We start from the raw sequence: 20,646 nt of genomic DNA, 5'->3' as shown, positions 1-20,646 counted from the left end.
TTCGAATGAGGTGCCACTAAAGAAGTTTTCACTTCAAAAATAAAATCATGAGATCACTGAACCGCATTAATTAAGAAAGGTTACAGAAAAACACAAATCTGATGCCATTTTATCTTACCACTAAAACTTATTTTTCCCTGTCCAATTTCCCCATATTCTGTGGGCTTTAACAAACGTTTAAGCTGAGTGAGTACAGTCAAGTACAGTGCAGGATCTTGTTACCATGAAAAGATAATCCTCAACAATTAAGTATGCAAAAAGGTATGAACGTGCCCGACAAGGGGACTAAACGGGGGTTATTGTTAATTGTTGCATTGTTAACCAATTAGTTAATAAGGTTATTCATTCTATTTACAATACCAATATATTCAAATCAAAACAAAAACACTAGTAGTCATGTGACAAAGTTACTGTGAAAGATCTAGTCTACTGATTTTAGTCTGCCCAGCCAAAACCAGTACAGGCAGTCCTCGGTTATCCAACGGAATCCGTTCTGGAAGTAGCGTTGGATAGTGAAACCGTTGTAAAGTGAGTCCCATGTTAATCGGTGGCGTTGAGCGTTGGATAACGTATTCAGGCGTCGGATAATGCATTCCGGCTTCGAAAAACGGCCCATGGGGTTGGATTGTAAAGCGTTGGATATGCCATTTGTAAAGTGAAACATTGGATAGCGAGGACTACCTGTATCAGTAGTAGAAATGTGCAAACTTTTCATGTGCGTAAGTAAACTGAGATGTCACCCTTTTTGACTGGGTGAAAAAAGTGTTGCAACAAGTTCTCTTAACACTTATCAAAGTCAATGGGCATTGCATGTTGGATACATTTCAATTACTTTCGCTATTGAAATTCAAACAAACTTAACAAAAAGGAAATCAAAAATATCATGGCGCTGCTATTCCACCACTTTAAATAAGTTCCTAAAGACAATAAATAGTCTTTACAAGTTGCAATCAGGGACACTGAAAACGTTCCATGTCCCTCTCTTGCTCAAAACCAAAAAAATTCACAAAATTCATGCCATTTGAGCAAAAACAGTTGAAACTAAATTAAGTTATTAAGTATTAAACAGAGAACCCTGGTTCTAACAGTGATTCGGTGAGGTTATTGTGCGATGAGACTAGTTATGGGGCAAACAGACATAATCAATGTTCATCTGATTTTTGGTTGTTTTTATATATGACGCGCACATCAAGGTGACGAGATAGCAAGGTAAAAACAAACTAAGTCACCAGATCGAGTTAAGTATTTGATATGGAGAAAATGCAGATGAAAGCACATACTGTAGTCCGTGCATTATAATAATCAATCATGTAAAAGAACAAAGATTTCAGTAAAGTGTTTATTTTGTATAGTATCATGGCACATTAAATGAAGTAACAGAAAAGTGGTTTTCCCCCACAGTACAGCAGTCATGTTTTGGATTTTAGATTTCTTTGGTAGTTCACATTTCCCAGCATCTTGCTTGCGCTCATTTCCTTCTGCTGCATTCATCATTATTTTGCTGCTTTAGAACACTTAAAAAAAACACCCAGGCTTAAAATATATATATATGAGGGAAAGAAAGAAATCATTTGATTTTCATTGCCCTGAGGAGAATTAGATACCCCAAGGTAAAATGCTGGTACATTCTCTGCACACATTTACATGCAGCCAGTGAAGTAAACATTTCCATAATTGCTCACTTCAGAACACGTTACCCAGTTCCTAGGTACAATAACTGTCAGGAGTCAATGAGGAATAAAGAATTTTCTTGAATCTTTGCACATAACCTGACTAGCATTAATAACTCCACAGTTGTACATAAGTCAGGAAATGTATTATTCCCAGGTAGCAGGCGTGCAGTGAACATTGTCTGCTCTTCAAACTGCCATTAATAAAGTAAAAATATGAAGTTAAGGCAATTAAGGATGAACCAATTTAGTGTTGCATTGCTGACCATGCGATTAAAAAATGGTTTACCCTTTCAATTTTTTCAATGTTGTGAAACCAAGAAATGGAATTTAATAAGTTAAAAAGGTGCAGTTCTTCCAACGTTTCTTTTTACAGGCGGCAATGACACTATTTTCAGTTTTGGGGACACCCTGGTCTCTCAGATACTTACTAGACCCCCCCCCCCAAAAAAAAACAAAACATTTTGGACAAAAACAGGAGTAGTAGTTCCTCTACTTGTGCTAGATGGAGTTATTTCCAATCTATCTCTACGAAAGTCTCCCAGTATGTACAGTACAGCTGGTCTTGGAGCCTCCAATATCATGCTGTGTACCCAGGGCCAGATTTTCCAATAGGCTCGGGCCTAGAGCAGCAAAATTTGGTCGCGTAAAATTTCCCGTGTTTTTTTTTTTTATTATTCCCTCTGTACTGGAGAGACCTTACAAATTGTTCTGGTCAGCGGCATCTCTTCTTACAGCGTTTCGCTATTATAGCGCCGCAACGTAAAATAGTGTTGCCTTGCCATGACAATGTCACATCACATGGCATCACCTTGTCACGTGGTGGCACGTTGCCATTAAATGCGACACTATGTACCACATTTATGCCTGCTGAGGAGACCAGAGGTGGAAGGTGTCCCGGATGTTCACTACAAGGACGACGGGAAAGAGGATCCCAAAACATCCTTCAAATAGGAACGAAACGCAGAGGTTGTTTCAGTTGGCGTACGTATTGAAGCAACAGTGCCAGAGGTACTCGAGGACAAGATCAAGTGATAATTACCACGGAGGAGCGGATGTTGTTGATGTTACACCATCAGAGCATACAGGAGCTGGTAATCCCCAACCAGCAAAAGCCGTAACACGGTCGCAGAGCCAGAATCTGTTGGAAGTGCCCCCTGACTGGCATGTTTTTGGGATAGCCATATGGTGGATATTGGTTCAACCCTTTTCGTGTCTGGTCAGACAGGAAAGAATGGGGTGATGGTGAAGCGTCTCACCAAAGTTCAGCATACCCAGATGTCTGTAGTTAGAAAGGGTAAGGTTGTGCTCTGCTGGGAGTGTCCGTTAAATACTCTGGAAGAGGAAGAAGCTTACCAGCGGTATTTGGAAGGTATTAATGATCGGTTGTTGTACAGTCAATATGTTTTGCGGACATGGCTCTGGCAGAGATCTCAAAAGAGGAACAGTTAGTTTGGGTTCTAGTGGGGGTATGTCACATCTGGAATCTGACATGACTGAGAAGGGCCGAAAGGGGTGAATGGGACAGAGTCGGGGATAAATGGGGGGTTGAATATCCCTATGTCCCAGATGGGGTTATGGTTAATGTTGACATATTCAGGGGCTGGTTGATCAAGAACACAGTGAAAGCCCATGTTACCTGTCATGGCCTTGCTATCATTGCTCTGAAGAATGGCCATGTAGACAAGCGAGTGCGGATCTAGCAAATCGGCCACAGTATCTATAAAGATTGGGTTGAATATTCTGACAATGAGGGGTCTTAAGAGGGTCTATTTTATAGACGTGTCCAATGGAAAGGGAGGGTTAGTTTAGAAACCTGACCCTTCCCACTACTGTTAGAAGAGATCATCTGATGAAGAGATCAGTGTTGTGCAACAAGCCCCCTACCCTAGTCGGGATCAGTATTATGCCCATGACCACTGATTTTATTCCACATCTGTGATAGTATTTGCATTAAATCTGAAAAGCTGTGTCCTGTTGAATATCTAAATATGTTATATAATGGCTGATATTGTGGTTGTATTATGTACAGATAAAGAAAAGAAATGCATGCGCCTGTATATATTATTTCATGTGTCTAGAATGTAAATGTTTTAAATATTCTAACTTTTTCCACATTATGTTTTGATAGGGGACACTGTAGCCCCCACTTTAGGGACTACTAGTTCTATAATGAGTTAACTGAATGGGCTCACTCCGGTATTGCCCAGCCCCTATATGCCTTGTTACGAGTGATGTCACTATAGAGGTTAGATATAGCTCAACCCTATGTTTTAGAAGCAGGTTCTTCAGAGTTCTGACTGGGATCATCACAGATTCCTGTAAATAGGTTTGTGTATAGTGAAGTGTCCATAAGAAGTGTCCATTTGTCGATTTCAGTTACGAAACATGCCCCGATCTAAGCAAGCGTCAGCAGTAAGGGATTACGATTGTTTTCACTATTGATCAGGATGCTACATGCTCTTGATAGGAGTTCTCGGCATAGTAACTCTGGAGTATGTTTAGACCGGCCCAAACAGAAGGTTCCCTGCGCATTCCTTATCGAATAAGTATGGAGTTAGTATGCAATACATAATAGCGGGCTCCTAATTCAGGAGCCCGAAGTGTACGCTTAAAAGGCCCATTCGACAAGTAGTGAGTGGGGCATTTCAAACTCTATGCAACAGACTGCCAATCTGGCTTTTACAATGGGTAAAAAGCTAAGTACCTCCCCATCGTAGGAGTGAGCACTACCATGGGATGACGTATCAATATATATTGTGTGCCACAAGCTATCTGTCAAGTACCAAGTATGACAATATCTGTGGAGTGTTATTCACCACTGTCAAATTGTAAGCATTCCGCTTGATCCATGTCAGGTTTTGTACTATGGTCCAGGTTTTTTCTAGAGCTTGCCCTCACTCGGCTGTTTCGGCCATCTTGGTTCCTTACAACCTCCTATTTAAGGCTGCACTTCCTGCTTCTTTACAGTCCCAGCCGTGTTACGCTGTGTCTCTCTGTCCTCTTCTGTATTCCCTGTTTCTGACCATCAGAGTCTTGGGACCCCAACCTTGCACCTTTGCTGCCTGCCTCGATCCTCTTCCTGCAACCAGACAACATAAACTCTGAATAGGACTCTGTCCACTGGCTTTAGTCGGTGAATATATACCCCTACCTTAGCCCTGCGGATTCGCTTCTTGATCTGAGAGACGACCACTGTTGTACACATAAAGCACCTTTTTGTTTTATAAATGTTTGTGGTGCCCATTTTTTTCCTATCTGCCTATTCACGTCCAGCCTGCACCTACCTAGCACCCTGCCAAGGCCCGAGATATTGAGCACTCCCATTGTATATAACCAATTTGATGTGACCTCCTTTAGAGCCGGGTAAGGAGTTACATCTACATGAATATACCAGGTTTTAAAGTACAAATCCGTGCTGCTTTTTTTTCTCTCCTACATAAAAAATACTTTTATCCGATTTGAAACAAGTGGTTCCCCGGAGCCACACTGCAACACTGTAGGCTACAGTGATCTCGCGGCCTCCTATTGGCTTACATGATGCAGGCGATTAACACTTCCATTTTGTTTCCCCTGGAAGGAACAGAAGTCCCCGGACCAAAATAAACATGGTTCAGCTCCGGAGATCCTCTACATGTAATAATATTTTCTTTAAAAAGGAAATAGAGTAGGGGGTACTGCTCCTTTAAGCTGCTACTGTCTTGTGATCACCATTCCAATCTTAGCCACTTTAGGCCATTGTGCTGTAACCTTCTGCAAATTACCACCACCTTGGCACCAATATATTGCATCAGTACTCAATTGTAGCACTACATATGGAGTTAAGACTTATTAGTTTAAGCACTAGTACTACACCTTTGCTTACCGCAAGTTCTTCATTGCAATGAGGTGAGATGTAAAGTCAGCAAAGGAGCTACACCCTACCCACTGAAGCATTGAGTTACTTTACTTTTGAGAGATAAGCCTATTTAACCCTCACTGTGCACTCACACCTCTGTACTGTAAAGCATGTTTCTTAACAGACGGGGCTCTTTTCAGTATGTCAGAAGAACATAGGTAAGAAGTTGCCTAATTAATCCACTTAACGCAGTAATTCATTTATAAAACCCCTTCTGATGCACAAATATTAGCTTCAGTTTCTCTGATACTATTAGTATGCGCGAATACATTAATACAGAAAACAAGTAAGGCTCAAAATACGATTTATTGAAATGCAACCTTGTTACCCATTTTGCTTTTAAAAGGAAATCTTCAATAACACATGATACAATAAATGCTAAAATCATTGTAATGTGGGCCAATCTATGAAACTGAAGATCTATTCCATTAATTGATCTAAAAACAGGAGGCATCAATTCCTTTGGGTGATCCTACATTTCTCTGGATGTTAATTGTTTGATACACAAACATGCAACTTTTATTTCACAGTTCTTCCAGGGACACATATAATCCTCGTAATTATCTGGGCGATTGTTCTACCAATGATTTCTGAGAAACAACATTGGACAACTTGTTAATTGCTAACCGAAGTATGGATGCGGTTTGCCACTGCAATATGCAAAGAAATATTGTACCATTTTGTCTTTAACGCTCACTTTCATTACTCAATTCCACAGTGAAAGATAATGTTATACATGTTTGTCTGAGGGAGAGAAAAAAATCAATTTTACAATTTAGGTTTTCAGTGGTTGATGCGCTCTATGCCGCTTGCATACAAAGCAGTCTCCTTAACCATCTAATACTGTATTATCTTCAGCCATTTTGTGTGCCTGCAATATCACTTAAATAAGAGATGCATTTGCAAAGCATAACAGTGTTTCAATGTGCAGAGCATTTTGATTGTACAACTAAATGTTGGCTGATGGTACACAGAGGTGGGAATTAATGACAGTAAACAAATTATAAATTTTAAGTCTTGCATAGCAATGTAAATGATGGGACACTAACAGGCACATCATCCACATATACAGATGCAGCAACGCGTATCCAAACACTTGCCTTTGAAAATCTGGGGCAATCTCCCAGTAATGCTGCAACATTTCTGTGACATTTCTGCAGAAACACTAATGGCCCATCGGATTAACACAGCAGGGATCCCTGGTCAGTTTGAATGGGACTGCCAGGGACCCCCGCTGTGTTAATCCGATGGGCCATTAGTCTATCTGCAGAAATGTCACAGAAATGTTGCAGCATTACTGGGGTATTGCCCCAGATTTTCCCAGGCAAGTGTTCAGAAACCCGTGGCTGCATCAGTACCATTAGTGAGGAGGAGAGTCTGATCTACCGCTTTCAACAGAAGAAGTTACAGCATGAGCAAAGGACATTTTAAGGTGCTCTTTCAATTTTAAGTTTTGCACTTTAAACACTTTAGTTACCAATATAGAATTCCCTATATTCTATTCTGGCAATTCTATATTAGTAACTAAAGTGTTTAAAGTGCAAAACTATCCATTCACTGGGAACAAAAGTATAATTTGAGAAGCAAATACTTTTTGGACACCACTATTTCATCTCTTTTTGCCGATCGCGACTTTTCATTGGGAAACCACTAGTGCAAACCACTATGGGAGTATAGATTTATAGTAACAGCGTAATGACAATTTAAAATACAAGGCACTACACAAAAAATAAAGTGATGAGCATAAGCCTTAGATAAATACATAGGGATAGGGAATGAGTGTCCTTAAGTGTCTGTAATATGATGGTACGGGTGAGATCATAAAAACATCAAAAGAGAACCAGTAAATGAATTTGCGATAGGGGTTAATATAAATTCATGGCATATTTGTTGAAACGGTGTTTAGTCTTTATTGTTTCCAAGGAATATTAGAATATAATTGGATGTACAAATAAAATTAATACAAATATATATATATATATATAAAAAAAAACAACATTACCATTCTCTCGTCCGGTAAAGAAAGACTGCACTCGGTTCAGTAATCATGAAAAACTGTATTGGGTATCTGAATAAAAAGATAAGTCACCCAATCCGACGTTTCGGTCCTGGAATAGGACCTTTCTCCCCCTTGAGAAAGGTCCTATTCCAGGACCGAAACGTCGGATTGGGTGACTTATCTTTTTTATTCAGATGCCCAATACAGTTTTTCATGATTACTGAACCGAGTGCAGTCTTTCTTTACCGGACGAGAGAATGGTAATGTTGTTTTTCTATTATTTGAGACTAGCACCTGTCTATATGAACCAGTACATTGAGTGCAAGCTGTGATGTTTGTTTTTATATATATATATATATATATATATATATATATATATAAAAATAAATAACAATAACAAGAATGTTCACGGCACTTAAAGGGAAAAAGTAAAAGGAAAAAAAACTTATCTGATCAGTCGTGGCGCTCACAGTGCGGCCAGGATAACCATTCAGCAACAAAAAATAGATAAATACCCAATATCAAAGAATCTGGAGCACTCACATATCAAAGAAGTGCTCACATGTGAGTGCTCCAGATTCTTTGATATTGGGGATATATATATATATATATATATATATATATATATATATATATATATACACATACACACACACACACACACACACACACATATACATTCATACACACACACACACACACACACACAGGGGTCGACAAATGCACTCGCCCGGTCGCCACGGGCGACTGCATTTTGTGATGACTGCTTACCTGCGGCGGCGGCCACCGGCCTTCTCCTGCAAATTCATCTTTTCCACCTGCAGTTCCAATTAAAATGGCCGCACGTCATCAAATGCCATGGCAATGAGACACTACGAGACGTCACGCGGAACCACATTATGCGATGCCGTAAAGACGTCACCGCGTCTCGTTACCATGGCAACGTGGCATCGTGTGATGCCATACGGCCATTTTAACTGGAGGTGCAGGGGAAAAGATACATTTGCAGGGGAGAAGACAGAGAAGGCCGCACCACACCGTCGGACCCCACCGCAGGTAAGTGTCGTGAGGGGGGGTTGAGGGAGTGTTTTGGGGAGGGGGCAAGTGGGTTTTTGCCCAATTTGTCGGGATATAGAGATACAATATATATATATATTTTTTTTTTTCATTTATAGTATGTGAAAAGGTGACTAAAAACCCTCCACCGTATAGCATATAGCATATAATAATATTACTTGTGAGCAAATTCACATGCCTTAGACAGGTCTGCAACCCTGCCCTTCACCATTATCACCTAGCCAACAGCACTTTCACTTCAGCAAGGGATTCTGGGAAATGACATGCAAATGAGCACACAGTGCATCCTTTGTCTCAAGACCACATTACATGGTTAAACTCTTAAGCCAATGCATTCTGCTTTAAACACAGCCTGGGATGAGATGCAAAGCCAATAAACCCTTTTTGACTTTTTTATCCCAGCTAACGGGGTTATATAGAGACATTTATCAAATCAGTTCAAGAAGAAATAGAAAAACTGAAAAAAGAAAACAACACAACATAATCTCAGTAAGAAAGATGTAGAGGCAGTAAAAGAATCAACAAAGAATGACGAACGTCATAAAACCTTCAGATAAGGGGGGGGGAATAATTATTCTGAACAAAGAAGACTATGAAAAAGAAGCATTGAGATTATTAAATGAAAAAGAAAAATATGTGATACTAAAACAAAAATCCCACAGAGCAATTTATAGGATAATTAAACTATTAAAAGATGGCTTTAATGAAGGGATACTAAGTAAAGCCGAATTAGAATTTATTAATATAACGTCACCAAGATTGCCGATATTCTATTACCTCTCAAAAGGTACATAAGTGTCTACAAAATACACCCGGAAGACAAATAGCGTCTAGAATTAAATCACTGACAGCTAATCTTTCAGGATATATAGACTGCTTCTTAAAAGAACCTGTGAAAGGATTAAGATCACATCTAAAAGCCACCATCAGTCCTCAATATCCTAAAGGATTTTCAATGGAAGGAAGGGTATATTTTAGGGACAAATGATGTCTCGTCATAATAAATGGTGATGGATAATTCACATGGCTGTGATGCAGTTAAATATTTCTTTGGAACAAAATATGGACTTCGAATCATCATCAAGTTTTTGGTTAAATGTATTAACTTTATTTGAAATCACAACTATTTTTGGTTCAACGATATTTATTATTTACAAATAAGAGGTTCAGCCATGGGGACCAGGTTTACGCCGAACTATGCTAAACCTTTGGTTTATTGGAGGACCAATATATTTGGTCCAACCCAGAGTACGGTGCAAGCCTGGTGCAATGGCATAGTTTCATAGATTATATATTATTTATCTGTGAGGAGATAATAACCACCGTGATCTATTCCTGGGATATCTCAATGTAAATCCATACAATCTTAAATTTACACACAAATTATAGTATGCAACAGATTTAATTTTTAGATTTGTTAATATGTGTGGAAGAGCGTAAGATAGAAACCAAGACATTTGTGGACTAGCAATTTCTTACAGGCAGGCCACTTTGATAAATGGGTGGATACTATTCCCAAAGGGCAATTACAACATATATGAAGGAATTGCACAAAAGACAAGGTATTTGAGGAACAAGCAAAGGAATTGATAGGGAAATAAAAAAATACAAAATAAATAATAAAGTAGTTAGAATGGATAGATGTATATATTTGGGGCAAGGGAATAGTTTGGTATGTATTTGGGGTGTAGGGGGGTTTGTATGTATTTGGAGTGGTAGGGTTTTTTTGTATGTATTTGGGAGGGTTGTTTTTTTATATACTGTATTTGGGGGGTGGGAAAGTTTTTCGTATTTAGGGGGGTGGGGGTTTTCGGTATGTATTTTGTAGGGGGAAGTGTGAATAGGGGGAGAGGGAATGAGTGAGGAGGGGGGATTGAGTGAAAATGGGATTATCGATGGAGGGGGTGAGAGAGAGTGAGAGGAGAGGCAGTGTAAAAGGGGGTGAAAGAGTGAGGAAAAGAGGGAGAAAAGTGAGACGAGGGAAGAGAAATACATGCGAGGCAGGGATTGAGTGAGAGTGGGGTAATTGTTGAAGGGGGGAGGAAGGAAGAAAGCGAGAAAAAAAACATGGGAATTGAGGTGGAGAGGGCTCGCGAGGTGTGAAATGGGGGGGTCTCACAAGGCCGCCAACGGGGGGGGGGAAGCCAGTCGTAACTGTAGTCCTGGGCCCAAGGAAAATCTGTCTGCGGTCGTGTGTGTATGTATGTGTATATACCATACTTTATATAAGTTATGGTGGGTAAAAAAGGCAACAAAACCTCCACCATATAGCATAGAGCAAATAAAAATATCATGTGGGATATCTTAAGACAGGTCTGCAACCCTGCCTTTCACCTTGCCGCAGTGGATGCACTGTTTGCTAGGTGATAATGGTGAAAGACCATTATAAGGGTTCCATGTAAAAATTGATTTCAGGCAAAAGGTCACACTGTGTGCTCATTTGCATGTCATTTCCCAGTAATACAAAAAAAGAAAAACCGGCGCTTCTGAAATATAAAAAGATCTAACCAAATATAAAGTCCAACACGAATGGAGAGGAGTCCTGGGAGGAATCTTCAATGAAGTATCAATGGGGACAAACAAACATGTAAGACAAAAACAGAAAAGACAAAAGAAAAAAGATCATAGTGTAACTCAAAGACAAACAAAAAGCACTGAAAAGATTGGCAAAAAAAAAAATAATTACAAATTTAATGCAAATTTAAAATATAAATAGAACAACAAACACATGTAAGTGGGCTAGAGACGCTAATAAAGCTGTAGCATCCAGTAGAAGTAAAATTGGAATCCTACTTACAGCAATGCTGAATGGTATAAGCCCGTAGAACAACTGTCTTTAGATTCAGACCGGAGCCTCTGCAAGGATTGGAAACAGCAGCCTCCAGGGATCCACACTGCCGGAGCGACCACTGCTGAGCCACACACAGACCTTTGGAGTGAGTGGAGAGTATCACAGGGGAGAACCTGAGCTGCACGCTGTTGGAGGGATCACCTGGCACCATACACACAGACCATCAGGTCGCGCGATGTGTAGGTGACGTCACACCACAGCGCGAGGGCAGGGGGAACACCCAGGAAGGCAAGGAAGCTTGAACGAGCTAAGGCAAAGTCTGAAGGGGACAGTGCACGTACGGAGAGGGATAATACAAGTCTCAGACAGATAAAAAAAAACACCCTACGCGTTTCGTGACGTCAGTCACTTCGTCAGGGGCAGGACCAGTATAAGGGTTCCATGTAAAAATTGATTTCAGGCAAAAGGTCACACTGTGTGCTCATTTGCATGTCATTTCCCAGAATCCGTTGCCACAGTGGAAGCACTGTATGCTAGGTGAAAATGGTGAAAGGCAGGGTTGCAGACGTGTCAAAGACATGTGAATACAAGTGATATATATCTACACACTGTGTCTACACACTATACACATATATATATACATAGACAACACAAAAAATAAGTAGCGCTAAAGAGGATGTGAAATAACCCTAATAAATGATAAATTATAATAACATATTTAAAATATTAAAATAAATTAAAATTACCACAATATAACCTAATAATATCTACAAACCATAACGTGATAGTGAAAAAAAAGGAAAATCCAAATTGAATGTTCCACTCAAACAAAAAATCCAGAGAGAAATATAGTCCCAATAGAAGATCCAGGGAGCGTCTTTGCAGCTTTAAGGGGAGTGGTATAGCCAACCACTTTTGGAATCTATGAACAAAAAAAACAAACAAAAGCGCAAGCTCCATAGCACGTAACTGAGTAAAAAATAAGGTACATTTATTTAGAAAATCAGCAACCCATAGAATGTGCACTTACAGGATTTTAAACAGAACCATTCGTGGGAGAGAAATCTCTATTGTGGTCATCTGCGATGGTAGGGTGAGTCCCAGGTTTGCAGAGTGGATGTAAACAGCCCAGGTTCACCATGAATTCGCAGCAAGATATAAAGGCATCCAATGCCTGCACGTCTTTTGCTCCCTCATACAATGATTGCTAACACTTGAAATTACCGCCAGCCGGAGCGCAGGGAAGCCAGGGACTCCAAATACACCAACACAAACGCGATGACGTCACAGCTCTACGCTTTTCGTCACACTGCGGTGACTTCGTCAGGAGAATTGTGATTGTCAGGGACAGCCAGTTAAATAGGCTGGATAAAGTAAACCTTTTTTCCCATTGGTACTAAGTTTCACCACAAATCGTATAATTCTAAAATTACTATAAATATCAACATTACAATGAACAACAACAAAAAAAACATCAATAATTATGTTGTTCACATCATACAATGAAAATAGCTAAAACTAAACAATTTAATTATGTATAAACTCAACTAACACAATGACATGTTAGAAAAAGCTGTCCCACTATTACCAATCTAAGTTTCATCAAATATGGAAAAAAATATATATATATACACCAAATTGAAATTAAAGCCTAAACCTATAATTTTAGTTTCAAAATATATTAATAAATCAATATATTAATTAGAATATAATAATATGAACATATAAACAACCAAATACCACTACACCATATAAAAATGAATGATAGAAAAATCTAAATAAAATTGAAAAAATATTAAAATCAACCTATTTAATTCCTTGTGTGATGAGTACAACATTCACAAAACAATCTTTACATTATATGTACTAACAAAAATTATTAAATTAATAATTCACAGTGCAGTAATTAACATTATATCTAATTACATATAACAATTGTTACATTAAAACATAACTAAAATTATAAAAAGATAAAGGAAAAAACTGGATTAACTATTAAATAACACCTACTTTAAGGAACTATCATATAATATAGAGGAATCCCCTCCAAAAACACAGAACCCCATCCTAGGATAGGAGGAGAGGAACCGAACTAGCAACCAGAGCAGAAAGGCAGAGAACAGCAAGGCAGGAAACTAAACCAGTGTGCTAGTATCCAAGCACTCATTAAGACCCCTGAGAGAAAGTGTACCAAGTGAGTATATCCAAAAAGACTCTCTCATACATAGTGTCTTAAATCTATCTCCCCCTAATAGGTTACTCGGAATACTCTCAATACCCATAATAACAAGTCCCTTGGGATTCTTTAGTGTACTTGGGAAAAATGTCGAGGAACACTGTGTGCCAGCACTCCCTTAATGATGGAACGTCTGTGTGCCAGGAATCTGACACACAGTGCTCTTTTAGTGCGACCCACATATTGAAATTGACATGGACAAGATAAAACACACTATATATGTGGAGAGACAGTTGATTGAACTTTTTAATGTATATTCAGACTTGTTGCTAAATGAAGAGAAAGTATCCGACAGATGTCCACACATTAGACATCTAGATCTGCCACACCTAATGTTTTCAGACACTAACTGTGAACCACTATTCTCAACTGAAGTATCACTAAGTCTACTTGGGGCCAAGATGTTCTTGATATTTAGACCCTTGCGGAAGACCAGTGGTGCCACAGTGGACAACTGACTGCTGAGGTGCGGATCTGAGATCAACACTTTCCAGTGGCGATTGATAATTTGTCTAATTTTGTGGGAATAGCCATTCAATTTTGTAATAAACTTAACCCCACAGTTGTTTGTGTTGATATCTGCCAAAGGCATGGATTGTTTGCACTGTTTGAGCTTTGATTTAGCTAACAGATCCACACGTTCAACCGACCTGACCTTCTTGAATGCCTCCTGCACCAGAGACATATCATACCCCTTTTGTTTAAAATTGTCGATGAGACGACCGGCTTGTAGCTCAAACACCTGGTCGGACGAGCAATTCCTCCTCAGTCTATTAAACTGACTGAGGGGGATATTGCTTAGCTATTTGGAATAATGTACACTTTTTGCATGTATATAGCCATTGACCGCCACGTCCTTGAAATGCACCCGTGTCTGGATATTCAGATTCAAATCTACTGACAATTCCAAATCTAGAAAGACAATACTAGATGCATTAATCTGGTGGGTGAATCTGAGGCCCATATCATTGGAGTTAAAGTCGGTCAGTATCTGCTCGAGGTCACCCCCATCTCCGTCCCATATGATCAAGATGTCATCAATGTACCTCCCATAGAACACCAGACCCGCCCCCAGCCGTGCATTGGGCCAGATAAATCTGGATTCCCAATATCCCATAAAAAGGTTCGCATAGCTGGGGGCAAATGTGGTGCCCATGGCCGTACCACAGGTCTGGAGATGGAAGCTATCCCTGAACAGAAAATAATTGTGACCAAGGATAAAGCCGACAAGGGAGAGGATGAAATTAGATTGTGATACATGTAGATCTCCACCACCCCCCAAAAAGTGCGCAACAGCCTCGATACCCTTATCATGCCCAATACATGTATATAATGACTGAACGTCACAGGTGGCCCATTGAAAAGTAGATTTTCCACTGTATAGAAGAGAGGGAGTCTATGACGTGGAGCGTGTCCCTTATATACGAACGAAGATGGACCACATATTTTTGTAAAAAGTGGTCCACGTATTTAGACACTCGACGTCAGACTCCAACCCTGATACAATGGGCCTACCTGGTGGGTTCATGAGGCTCTTGTGCACCTTCGGGAGGTGGTAAAAGATAGGAATACGCGGATTGGCTACATAAAGAAATTGAAGTTCATCCTTTGTAATAAGCTTCTCATCAAAAGCCTCCCTTAATAGTGAGCTTAGCTCTAACTGATAGTCCAATGTGGGGTCAACATTTAAGACCACATAAGAAGCTTTGTCTGAGAGCAATCTCCTTGCCTCAGCCTCATAATCCTTGCGATTCTGTACCACAATACTACCTCCCTTGTCGGCCTGCCTTATCACAATCTGATCTTTCAACCGTTTCAACGCCTTAAGTGCCTCAGATTCACTCACTGACAGATTGCTCTTAATAAATGGTGAATCCAGACATAATCTTTCAAAACAAGCGTATAAAAAGTATCAATATAACTACCCCTCGATTGATAGGGGTAGAATAATGATCTGGGTTTAAAGGAAGACTGTATGCTAGGTGATAATGGTGAAAGGCAGGGTTGCAGACGTGTCAAAGACATGTGAATACAAGTGATATATATCTACACACTGTATATACACATATATATACATATATATATATATATATATATATATATACACATATACATACATACGCTTTGCTGTAGAGTGTTTTTGTCACTTTTTTTTTTTTACACACCATTATACATATATATACACACACACACACACACACACACACACACACACACACACACCCCGCTTTACGGCGTTCCACTCATACAGCGTTTTCCAATGTATACCCATATTCATTAGGTTCAGCGCTTGGTCCGTTTTTCTAGCGATTTTCGGCATGACGTGCACAGCAGCAAAGTATTCAGCTGGTGTGTGTGTGTGTGTACAGGAATATTTGCTATATGCTTTGCTGTGGAAGGTTTTTGTCACTTTTTTTACTCACCATAACTTAACTAAGTATGGTAAACCCCATCCTCATTGCTTCATTACATAGCCAGTTAACCAACCCCACACTGAGGAGACCCATTAAGGTCGAAACAGCTGTCTGTGGGTGGGTTTTCTGGCTATGCATCTTAACCCTGGCTGTGCTTAAAGCTATAGAGAACCATGTTAAAAATGGGTTTGAAGCAAAAAGTGACACTGTGTGCCCATTTGCATGTCATTTCCCAGAATCCCTTGCTGCAGTGGAAGTGCTGTGTGCTGGGTGATAATGGTGAAAGAACGAGGCAGCATCGAGCGCGGATTACAATTTTTTCACTGGTTGCATAATTAGCAATATATTATATAGTTTGATTGTATTCATTTTCAGTAGTTATGTATATATGATATTATTCTACACTTGTATAGGGTTTAGTTTAACCATTTGATATCTATTTTTTATTCAGACTTGGTTATTTATTTAATATCACATTGGCGCTAATATATATTTATATATATATACTGCTGCGGCCGCCTTTATATTTCTACTTGCAGGGATAAATGCGGGGTTTTTCTCCGTTTCTTCCGGAGTTTCCTGCGCGGCGGCCGCATCCATTAGATAAGCGCTAATGGCGCTTATCATTGAAAGCGCCCGCGGCGCGGGAAACCTGACGGAAAAAAGCCGCGCGCCTCCGCAATTTTACGGCCGCAGTAGGATAAAGGCGGCCCGCCACTGTATATATAAAAATATATATATATGTGACGACTCAGGAGATTCCTTCCTCTCCTTGTCCCTCTCTCCCATATCCTGTCACCCTTTCTACTCCTTCCCACTCCTCTCCTTCACCTTCTACCTCTCTTCCCTTGCCGCAGCGCGTTCCCCGCAGGTCCCGCATACCCACGCGCTCCCTTAACCCTTGCCTTGATCCTCCCCGCTCCCTCTCCCCCGCGGTAGCTCCTTTACCTTACCCTGTGGTGCCATCCGTCCCGTTGCCTCCTCCTGGCGTTCCGCACGCCTGGTGACGCGTCCGGTGTGTGCACGGAGGACGCGCGTGCATGCTCCTCCCTACCTTTGATGGCCATCGCGCGGGCACAGGCCTCGCGTGGGTTCCCCTCCTCTTGGCTCCGTCCCCCTACTGCGGTCTTCCCCTGCTCCATGCGGGCCGCCCTGTGTTGCAACCTGCGCGTGCGCATCCCCAGCTTACAGGGGGTGCGCGCACAGACGCTTCTTATCAGGTTCCTCCTGTCTCCGCCTCCCAAGCTGTACAGGCCATTCCCCTGACTGCCCCTTCTGTCTCCTCCTCTTCTTCCCCTGACCTATCTCCAGCTTCTCCCACTTCTCTCTCTACTCCTACCCTCTCTGTCATTGGTGCACCTTCCTTTATAATCCCTGTCTGTCCACCTCTTCCTCGCTCTGCATAGTTCCTGTTTCCCTGTGTGTACCTGACCTATGCTGTGCTCCCTCTGTGCTCCTGTGATTACCTGCTCCTGTGTTACTTTGGATTTCCCTGGCTTTGACCCCTGCTTACCCTGGACTACTCTGCTCTCTGGTATCCCTTCGAACCTTGCTACACATACGACTTCACTGACCTCTGGCTTCCTAGGACCTGGTTTGCCCTCCGACGACGCTACCCTCTGGATCCCTGAACATTGGCAAACGGACACTACTATTCTCACGGACATTCCCCCAGCGTTGCAAGTATACTCTAACAACTCTTCCAACAGGCCCAGCAATGCCATACCACACTCCGGGCTTGCTCCCACTGCTGTGGGTGTGTGGTATCATACCGTTCCAACCTCAGTACTGGGGTCTAGCTTGGTCTGCGGGCATACAGGCGTGACAATATACAGACGAGACCACGACTATTTTAAAGCTTGCCTTAAACTAGCCCGGTTACATTCTGAGTATGTGCTGGGTGTAACCTGGCTAGTTTAAGGCAAGTTAAAGGCATTTCTGCATTGACTAATGCCCCATAGGATTAACACTGCAGGGGTCCCTGGCAGTCCCATTCAGTTTTTGGCGATTGCCACTGGTTTGTGTTAGAATAGTCGCAGTCTCTGCTGTATATGTATGTATGTATATGTATGTATATGTATGTATGTATATGTATGTATATGTATGTATATGTATGTATGTATATGTATGTATATGTATGTATATGTATGTATGTATATGTATATGTATATGTATATGTATATATATATGTATGTATGTATGTATGTATGTATGTATGTATGTATGTATGTATGTATGTATATATATATATATATATATATATATATATATATATATATATATATATATATATATATATATATACACACACACACACACACGAAGCTTGCTACATCTGTGTATAGGATATTTATAGGATATTTCTATTTTTCTTAGTAATTAAAGGCCATTTAAACTAATGTTCTCTAATAATTGTACACAGTGATCTTTTGCTCTCATTTACTGGATTTTTTTTACATTTACCCAGAATCCCTGGCTGCAGTAGAAAAAGTGACAAAAACCTTATATAAATTAGCCCACTCCATTATCTTTTAAACATGGTAATCTAACTAAAATGCATTAATGTTAAATCCACAAGGAGTCTGATTTGTGTTACACCTTACCTAAATATGACATATGCAAAGACTCCTTTAGTAAACAAATACTGTATACCTTTACTTTGCAATCAAACCCAAGGGAAGGTCATGCAGCAAGTCGTTACTCTCAATGTTTTAGCAAAAACCAACAAGAGCATCATCATCGTTTATTTTTTGAGTAAAAACACACCTCCACTTAATACTTTACAGTTACACAAATTTAAATGATATACAATTGTTTTATTAGACAGGAAAAGTCAGAAGGAAGAGGTCTTACACCGAGCCGAAACAGTGATATCGTAGATATACACCTGAGCTCTGGCGGTAGCGCGTTCCAATGTAGCACTTCTACTTTACTTTTGTTCTCTTTTTTTTTGGTTAAGGAACTCTATAATTATACCAAGAAATTCTGAGGAACCCCAACCCTCTCTTATAGTGTGTCTGAGATCCGTTGCATTGTAACGAACCCCAACCCTCTCTAATAGTGCGTCTGAGATCCGATGTATTGTAAATTCGTCTGTATTTGGAACAATTTTTAAATAAACTTGAAAAATGTAGGGAACGCTTTATGGATGCCCGGGGAACCCCTTTTGAAAAACACTGGTCTAGAGCAAAACTGAAAAAAGTGTGCGCACCCGTGTCTGCTCTCCTCCCCCACTCCCCTCCTTACCAGCTCTCTGGCATCGGCGGTGTCATATGACATCACAATGTCATATGACGCCACGTTGTCATAGTGATGCGTTGCCAAGAGCCGGCTGAGAGCAGGTAAGAGGGAGTTAGAGGCCATGCGCGGTCCCCCAGCATTTAAATGTTGTGGGGAAGAGTGCGTGACCTCTAAACGCCGCGCCCCCCTGGTCTAAAGCAATATACACATTCTCTAGAGCCCTGTTCAATATACAGTAAAGCGGTTTCACAGTGCTGGAAAATGGTTCTGTTCCAAATCTAATTCAATGGGACTAAAATCTTCTACAACTGGTGAATTGAATAGTAAAGATGTATATTTGTTTACTAGATATGTGCCAGAAATAAAACTAAAAGCTTTGGCCATAGCTCAGAAAAAGCTTACTTGAACTTTGAACAGTTCTCAAAATAATTTCTTCCTATCTCATTCAGATGGGATGTCTAGTGTTATGGGCTTAGAGCCAGAGCTGCAGTTGCAGACTCCTGTGTACGATTCCTGCCTGAAATGCAGGTATTCCAGAAAAAGATTTTAAATGCATTTTCCACGCTGCAAAATAATGACCTGTCAAGGGAATCAAATTCAGGCGCTTATTGTAACTTCCAAGTCAACTTCACTGCTCATTATGCTTATTGCCAACTAGGACCTACGGTTCACAAGCCTTTTTTTCCAAGACATAACACATACACAATACATTGAGGCTTAAGATATCGTAATAAAGTATTACACAAATTTGTCCAATATCTGAGGATCAATTTATCTGAATACAAAGATTTTTTTTATTACCAATAAAGCAGTAGCGTCACTGGGCATTGTATGCTGCGGTTGCAGTAAAAGCAAATAATTCACCAACAAAACAACCTTTTTAAAATAAATGTATAAAAGTTCAATAGTCTTTCAAATGTGTGCACAGAAGCCACACTGCAACATAGCAATATACCAGGTAACAGGTATTGTGCTTGGTTATAAGGAATCTGTCACCAGACCACTAAAAGAGCAATGAGGACAGCATTATAAGGCAGTTTTGAGAAAATTCACTATGGCAAAAAATCCAGATCAGGACATGATGGTTCAGAGGAAATAATTATCTAATCTGAATAACATACAGCTACCAGCCATGCTTATCCTATACTCCTAGCTCATATTTAACTATGTATCTTCAATGGAAAACAACCCAATATCTTACCATTTTCTGCAAGTATATCCAATAATAAACACTCACACATAAGCCACAAAAAAACCCCAGATATCGTCTATTCACTGCAGCCCAATTCCAGCAATAATGCCTTGGGAAAAACATTGTCTG

At 40.2% G+C, this 20,646-nt stretch overlaps 1 protein-coding gene across 3 annotated transcripts in view; it reads right to left on the bottom strand.

The window, feature by feature from the left end:
- ZNF521 (zinc finger protein 521) overlaps nt 1-20,646 on the bottom strand; it is a 374,676-nt gene that overhangs the window by 281,048 nt on the left and 72,982 nt on the right. The gene's annotated exons all lie outside the window — the stretch shown is intronic.

The sequence above is a fragment of the Ascaphus truei genome, chromosome 2, assembly GCF_040206685.1.
Source record: "Ascaphus truei isolate aAscTru1 chromosome 2, aAscTru1.hap1, whole genome shotgun sequence".
NCBI classification, from domain to species: Eukaryota; Metazoa; Chordata; class Amphibia; order Anura; family Ascaphidae; genus Ascaphus; species Ascaphus truei.
This window is presented reverse-complemented; position numbering and strand designations above follow the sequence as displayed.